Below are 8,334 nucleotides of genomic sequence, written 5' to 3' on the forward strand. Positions count from 1 at the left end.
CAGTGTTATCTGGCCTAAAAGGTAAAGTTAGTGTAAAAAGACTTCCATGTCCATTTATGGCCAATAGATTAAGATGATTTTGTTCCATTTTCCTGGTCTTATGTGTAATACACTACTGAGGTCACTATCTGGGTCAATTGGTTCAGTCTCGACATCTAACTTAATCATCAGTCTTTGCAGTTTTCTGCAGCTATCTGGGCCAGGCTGAGTTAGGAATTTGTCCTCAGGATAACCTTATCCTCCAATGACACTGAGTCCACATTACTGGGCTTCATGATTGCCTCCTTAAGCTTCTGGAAGAACTTCATAGGTTACTGCTACTTTTGGTCAATTTAAGCCTCTAGAAATGGGGATTCATTCTTGCCTGATTTGGGGCTTCTGATAGGTAATAAAGGCTTTCCAGTTTGTGCTTCTAGATTGGTCTTATTTGTTACAAGAGTTCAATAAGGTTACTATTGTGGCAACAGTGTGGTTCACTACATCAGAATTACTGCCATTGGATTCATGGATATCATTATCCATGGTAATTGCCTTCTTTGTAATCTTCTGTTTCTCCACTGAAATTAGGATATGGTCCAAGTAAAGTCATGGAGGGTGTTTATTTGTCAGGAAGCCTCTAAAAATCGGCCTAGAATTTCAGTGCTGTCTCTCAGTTCCTGATTTTCAGTGATGTTCCTCAGTTCCTGAATATCTTTTCTTTCAGATAGATAGAAAATACTTAGGGAAAAGTTGTGGCATTATTTGCTTGTTCTAAACTCCTGCATAGGGTCTTCATGTGTACTTTCCTTTATTTTTATTTTTTACTTTTGATTCTTTGAGACAGTGTTTCTCTGTGTTTCTTTGGGTGTCCTAGAACTCACTCTGTAGATCAGACTGGCCTTGAAACCCCAGAGATTTCCCTGGCTCTGCCTCCAGAGTACTTGGATTAAAGGCATGCCACCATTGCCCAGCTACTCTATTTCTTTTTAAGGATTTTCTCTATCCTTTTCCTTTTCTTTCCTAAGCCTATGTATATTTTTTATAAACATTGTAAATCCTTTAGAAGTTTTTCTTCATCTGAATCAGTTTTTACTGTATATCTCTTTTTCTTACCATGAGGCTTTAATGTGCCAAACAGCATGTCTGGTGGAGATTTTGGTTCCTGGCTCCACTAAGTTATGCTTTCCAACTTTGTGGGGGTATGTTTACAACCATCTCTGGGAGCTGTACTCACTAACTCAACTCTGGTCTATGCCACCATCAAGCAGCTCTTAGCACATTGCCCATAAACCTTCTTTTGTCTGTATGAGTAAAAGTAAAATCTGCCATGCAGCATGCTGTGGGGCTTGGAGACTGCCTCTGTATACTGTGGCAAGAATCTTCCATGTTGTGCTCAAGCCCAAATGCCCCGTAGCATCTCTGCATCATGAGACTTTGAGACTAGGAAGCCTAGTGTGGCTCCATTTTTTTGTGTGTGTTTAGAAACTGTTTAAAGCTTTTTTTGGGTTTTAAATGGAAATAATTGCCAAATTTTTGGGCACCACTTGTAGACAGAAGTTTCTGTCCTGCCTGGTCCTGACGCTGTTTAGTCCCAGATAAACACACAGAAGTTTATGTTAACTGTAAACTGTTTGGTCGATGGCTCAGGTTTCTTATTGGTTAGCTCTCTCTTAATTATTAACCCATTTATATTAATCTGGGTATCTCCATGTGGTCTTGGCTTACCAGAGAATGTCCAGGCCTCTTCCATCCTTGGCAACTACATGGCATCCCCTCATGACTCAATCTCTGTCTTCCTCTTCCCAGAGTTCTCTACTCTGGTATCCTTGACTATCCTTCTTGCCTGGCTACATCCTACCTCTCCATTGGCAGAAACAGCTTTATTCATCAATCAATAAGAGAAATGTATATTCACAGCATGCAAAAGGCCATCCCCCAAAAAACTCTGAATATTACGGGTCTCAATTCCATGATAAAAACATAAAAACTAGAGGGATGATCTCCATGAGTCCAGGAACACCTCCCTTTTCCTTCTCCCTCCTTCACCCCAATGTCTGCTGAGTTGAGTGTACCCTCTGCTCCTGCCCAAATCCTGACCAACTCCCACCATCATCCCCGAATCTCTCTGGGCCTGTGCCTGGCATAAAGTGGACCTGCCCAGACAGGGTGGACCTCCATAAGCCTGGAAACACCTCACTCTCAGTTCCCACTGTGTCCAGACCTCTGCTGAGTGAGGAGAATACCAGGAGAGGAAAGACCACCCAAAGCTGCAGACATTGAAGTCTTGGCCCACACTCATGACCAGGTGAAAAGAGGAGCCAGAGAAACCACACCTGCACCCACTGGAAGGAAAGATGGGAAGAAGACAGAATAAGAACACACTCAAAAACAGAAAGACCAGTACAATACCACCAGAATCTAGGGACTCTAAACCAGCAAGATCTGAAAAGCACAAGAGAGAGGAAGAAGATGAGACAGACCTAAAAGTCTATTTTATGAAGATGTTTGAGATTCTTAAAGAGGAAACAAGAAAATCTCTTAAAGAAATAGAAGAAAAATCAAACAAAAATTCAAGATGTAAGTAATTCTCTTAAAGAACCTAAAGAAAGCCAAGAAAAAAAAAAAAACAAAAACAAATAAGTGAAGGAAGCACTCGAAACAATTCAAGGCAAGAAAGCTGAAATACAAACAATAAAGAAAACACAGAATGAGGGGATGCTGGAAATAGAAAGGCTGGATAAATTATCAGGAACTAAGGATGTGAGTATAACCAATAGAATACAAGAGATGGAAGAGAGAATCTCAGCTGTTGAAGACTTGCTAGAGGATATACAGTCATCAACCAAAGAAAATCTCAAATCCAACAAATCCCTAACACAAAATATCCAGGAAATATCAGATACTGTGAAAAGGCCAAACATAAAAATAATAGGTATAGAAGAAAGTGAAGAAATACAGGTCAAAGGTACAGAACACATATTCAACTCAATCATAGAAGAAAACTTCCCCAACCTACAGAAGGATATGCCTCTGAAAATACAAGAAGCTTAAAAAAAAGAAATTAAAGACTTCCTAGAATTTAATGAGAATGATGGCACAACATACCCACAGTTATGTGAAACTTATTTAAAATAATCCCTCAAAGGCATTCCCAGAGGCTGGGACACTTTGAACACAATGCTTAGAGAAAAGTTCACAGCACTAAGTGCCCACATGAAGAAACTGAAAAATAGTCACACTAGAGAATTGACAGAACAACTGAAAGCTTAAGAACAAAAAGAAGCCAACTCACCAGGGAGGAGTAGACACCAGGAAATAATCAAACATAGGGCTGAAATAAATAAATTAGAAACAAGGGAAACATTAGAAAGAATCAATGAAATAAAGAGTTGGTTCTTTGAGAAGATCAACAAGATAGACAAACCTCTATCCAAACTAACCAAAAGGCAGAGAAAGAGAGAGGATGCTAATTAACAAAATCAGAAAGAAAAAGTGGGTTATAACAATGGACACTGAGGAAATCCAGAGAATCTACAGGTAATACTTTGACAACCTGTACTCCACAAAATTGGAAAATCTAAAGGAAATGGATAATTTTCTAGATAGATATCACTTTGCAAAATTAAATCAAGAACAGATAAGCAGTTTAAATAGAATTAAACCCATAAAGAAATAGAAGCACTCATCAAAAGTCTCCCAACCAAAAAAGACCAGGGCCAGATGGCTTCAGTGCAGAATTCTACTAGAAATTCAAACAAGAGCTAATACCAGTACCCCTCAAATTGTTCCACACAATAGAAGCAGAAGGGGCATTGCCATACTCTTTTTAGGAGGCTACAATTACTTTGATACCCAAGTCACACAAACATACAACTAAAAAAGAGAACTACTGACCAATATCCCTCATGATCATAGATGCAAAAATACTCAACAAAATATTGGCGAATAGAATCCAAGAACACATCAAAAAATCATCCACCATGTTCAAGTAGGCTTCATCCCAGGGATTCAAAGATAGTTCAGTGTACAAAAATCCATCAATATAATACATCATATGAACAAACTGAAAAAGAAAAACTACGTGATGATCTCACTAGATACTGAAAAAGCCTTTGACAAAATCCAACATCCCTTCATGATAAAGAACTTGGAGAGAACAGTATTAACAGGAACATATCTAAACATGATAAAAGCAATATACAGCAAACCAACAGCCAACATCAAAGTCAGTGGATAGAAACTCAAGGTGATTCCTCTAAAATCAGGAACAAGACAAGGTTTCCATTCTCTCCATATCTCTTCAATATTATACTTGAAGTTCTAGCTAGAGCAATAGGACAACAAAAGGAGATCAAGGGGATACAAATTGGACAGGAAGAAGTCAAACTTTCACTATTTGCAGATGATATGATAGTCTACATAAGTGACCTGAAAAACTCTACCAGGAAACTCCTACAGCTGATAAACACCTTCAGCAAAGTAGCAGGATACAAAATTAACTCAAGAAAAATCAGTAGCCCTACTATATACAGAAGATAAAGGCAATGAGAAGGGAATGATGGAAACATCACCCTTCTCAATATTCACAAACAACATAAAATATCTTGGGGTAATGCTAAGCAAAAAAAAAGTGACAGACCTGTATAGCAAGAACTTTGAGTCTTTAAATAAAGAAATGAAAAAGACTCCAGACTTCAAGCTCTATTATAGTGTCATAGTCCTGAAAACAGCTTGATTTCGGCACAAAAATAGACAGATAGACCAATGGAATTGAATTGAAAACCCTGATATTAACACACATACCTAGGAACACCTGAATTTAGACAAAGAAGGTAAATATATACAATGGACAAAAGAAAGCATCTTCAACAAATTGTGCTGGCACAACTGGATTCAATCATGCAGATGATCGCAGGTAGATTCATATCTATCACCATGCAGAAAACTTAAGTCTAAATGGATCAAAGATCTCAACATAAATCCAGCCACACTGAACCTTCTAGAAGAGAAATTGGGAGATACCCTTGAACGAATTGGTAGAGCAGACCAATTCCTGAACATAACACCTGTAGCACAGACATTGAGATCTATCATTAATTAGTGGGACCTCCTGAAATTGAGAAGCTTCTGTAAGGCAAAGGACACAGTCATTAAGACAAAACAACACCCCACAGAATGAGAAAATATCTTCACCAACCCTCCATCTGACAAAGAGCTGATCTCCAAAATATCAAATGAACTCAAGAAGCTAGCCACCAAAACACCAATCAATGAAATTAAAACTTGGGGTGCAGAACTAAATAGAGAGTTCTCAACAGAGGAGTCCAAAGTGGCTGAAGACACTTATGAAAGTGCTCAAAATCCTTGGCCATCAGAGAAATGCAACTCAAAACAACTCTGAGATACCATCTTATACTGACAAGAATGGCTAAAATAAAAAACACCAATGACAGTCTATGCTGGAGAGGATGTGGAGAAAAAGAAACACTCTTCCATTGCTGGTGAAAGTGCAAACTTGTAAGACCGCTTTGGAAATCAGTGTGATGTTTGCTCAGGGAAATGGGAATCAGTCTACCTCAAGATCCAGTAATTCCTCTCTTGGGTATATACCCAAATAATGGACATTCATACAACAAGGACATATGTTCAACCATGTTCATAGATGCATTGTTTGTAATAGCCAGAACCTGGAAGCAGTCTTGATGTCCCTCCATTGAAGAATGGATAGAGAAAATGTAGTAGATTTACACAATGGAGTACTACTCAGCAGAAAAAACACAATGGAATCTTGAAATTCGCAGGGAAATGGATGGAACTAGAAGAAATCTTCTGAGTGAGGTGACCCAGTCACAAAAAGACAAACATGGTATGTACTCACTCATATATGAATTTTAGACATAGAGCAAAGGATTATCAGCCCACAATCCTCATCACCAAAGGAACTAGGAAACTAGGAAGGACTCTAAAAGAAAAATGCATGGGCCCTAGAAAATGGGAAGGGTCATGACCTCCTGAGCTAATTGGGAACTTGAGGGTAGGAGAGAGGGAGCTTGTAGAATGAATGGCAGAGAAGAGGAGGGGAGAGGAGGAAATGGATGAGCAGAAAGGTTGAGTCAGGGGAAGAATAGAGGAGAGCAGGATGAAAGATACCATAACAGAGGCAGTCATTATAGGACTGAGGAGAGATCTGGCACTAGGGAGATTTCCAGAGATCTACAAGGATGACACCAACTGACAATCTAAGCAATGGTGGAGAGGATACCCTAAATGCCCTTCCCCTATAATGAGCCTGATGACTACTTAATATGCCAACCTAGAGCCCTCATCCAGTGGCTGATGGAAGCAGAGGTAGACACCACATCTATATACTGAACTGAACTGGAACCCAGTTGCAGAGAGGGAGGAATGTAGATCAAAGGGGTTATGCCCAGACTGGTGAAACCCCCAGAAACAGCTGGCCTGAACAAGGGGGAGCACATGGATCCCAGACTGCTGTCTGGGAGGCCAGCAGGGGACTGATCCAGACCCCTGAACATGGCTGTCAATGAGGAGACCTCAGCACTCTATGGGGCCCCAGGTAGTGGATCAGTATTATTCCCTGGTGTAAGAAAGGACTTTGAGAGCACATACCATGTAAAGGGATGCTCTCATGGCCTGGACACATGGGAAGGGCCTAGGCCAGGCCCAGATGATGTGGTGGACTTTGGGTAGCCCATTTGAGGGCCCTACCCTCCCTGGGGCATGGAGTGGGGATGGGGTGGGAGGCTTGTTGGGGGTTGGGGGAAGGGAGGGAGAGGTAGAAGGGATTGACATGTGAAGGAAACTTTTCGTAATTTGAACTAATAAAAAATAAGACAAAAACTAGCAGATTGAATTAGAAAACATGATCTACTGTTTTGGTGTCACCAAAAATACACATAACTACAAAAGATTGCCAGTACCATAGGAGTGAAAGGATGATAAACTAAGAAATAAACAGGCATAGCTAAAATAACATGTGGAAAGATAAACTTTAACTTAAAAATTGTTAGGAACCATAAAGAATTTCATTTCACACCTCTTAATTGGACAATCCATTAAGAGAATATTAAAATGATGAACAGATTTGCACAATGGATTGAATAAAACAAAATCTACTAAATATAATATTATTGAATAGCCCCCAACATATTGATAGTAGGTAATTTCAATACCCCACTCTTGCCAGTAGATAGGTCATTCAAGCAAAAAAGTACATACAAGGAAACATTGAAGTTAAATGGCATGCAAATCAAATGGACCTAATAGATATGTATAGAACATTTCATCCATACATTAACGAGTTCACATTTTTCTAAGCAGCTCATAAACTTTCTCTCAAATTGATGATGTAGGGCATAAAGCAAACATCATCAAATATAGGGAAGCTGATATAACAGCCATTCCATCTGATCATATTGAAAAAAAAAGGATAGTCACCTACAACAACAGTAACTACAAATTGTACCTAAATACATGAAGATCAAACAGCATACTACTTACTGATGTACTCTCACTGCAGAAATCAGGAAGGACACACAAATTCATAGAAATAAATGACAATAAAGACACAACATGTCAAAAGCAATTGTATACAATGAAGGAAGTTTTAAGAGTAAAATTTATAGCTCTAAATTCACTATCAAAAAATTAAAGTTCTAAAATAAATTAATTTATGATATAGTATATTATCTTGTAAAAGCAAAGACAAACCAAACTACACACAAAGATGGACAGAAATGAACAAAATCATGTAGCAATGAATTATATAACACAAACAATCAAAACATACAGAAATTTAATGAACCAAGGACCATTTCTTTGAAAAAATAAAGTTGTCAAACATTTAGCAAAATTGTCCAAAAGAAGAGAGATTTCCCATATTAATAAAAGCAGAGATGAAAAAGGAGACAGTACAACAAATAAAAAATGAAATTTAGAATGTTACCAGGTCTTTATAAACCTATAATCTACTACTCTATCGCAGGAATTACCAACACGGAGCCAGGTAGAGTTACAAGGGATTTTAATAAGGAAAAAGCCTTACTTACAGAGCAACCTAGCCAGCAGGCAGGCAGCAGTTTATACAGCAAGCCCAAAGCGAAACCAAAAGTGAAAGTGACCTGCTACCTGACTGCCTCTCACTCTACATCACCCCAACCCCGTGAAGGGCGTGGTCAGGCACACCTTAGCCAGCCCCTAAGTAGGTGTGGCTACAGCTTCCCCTACAATTCCCCTTTTAGTCTAAAAGAGGATTAAAACTTAACAGTGTAAAGTATCCAAAATAAACAATCATAAAGGTGAAATATAAGAAGATACAACAATCTGTTTATGTCA

General features: G+C 38.8%; 1 long non-coding RNA gene across 1 annotated transcript in view; it reads left to right on the top strand.

Moving 5' to 3' along the window:
- LOC118237891 overlaps window positions 1–8,334 on the top strand; it is a 57,476-nt gene that overhangs the window by 6,968 nt on the left and 42,174 nt on the right. The window lies entirely within an intron of this gene.

This window comes from Cricetulus griseus, chromosome X (assembly GCF_003668045.3).
Source record: "Cricetulus griseus strain 17A/GY chromosome X, alternate assembly CriGri-PICRH-1.0, whole genome shotgun sequence".
Classification (NCBI taxonomy): Eukaryota; Metazoa; Chordata; class Mammalia; order Rodentia; family Cricetidae; genus Cricetulus; species Cricetulus griseus.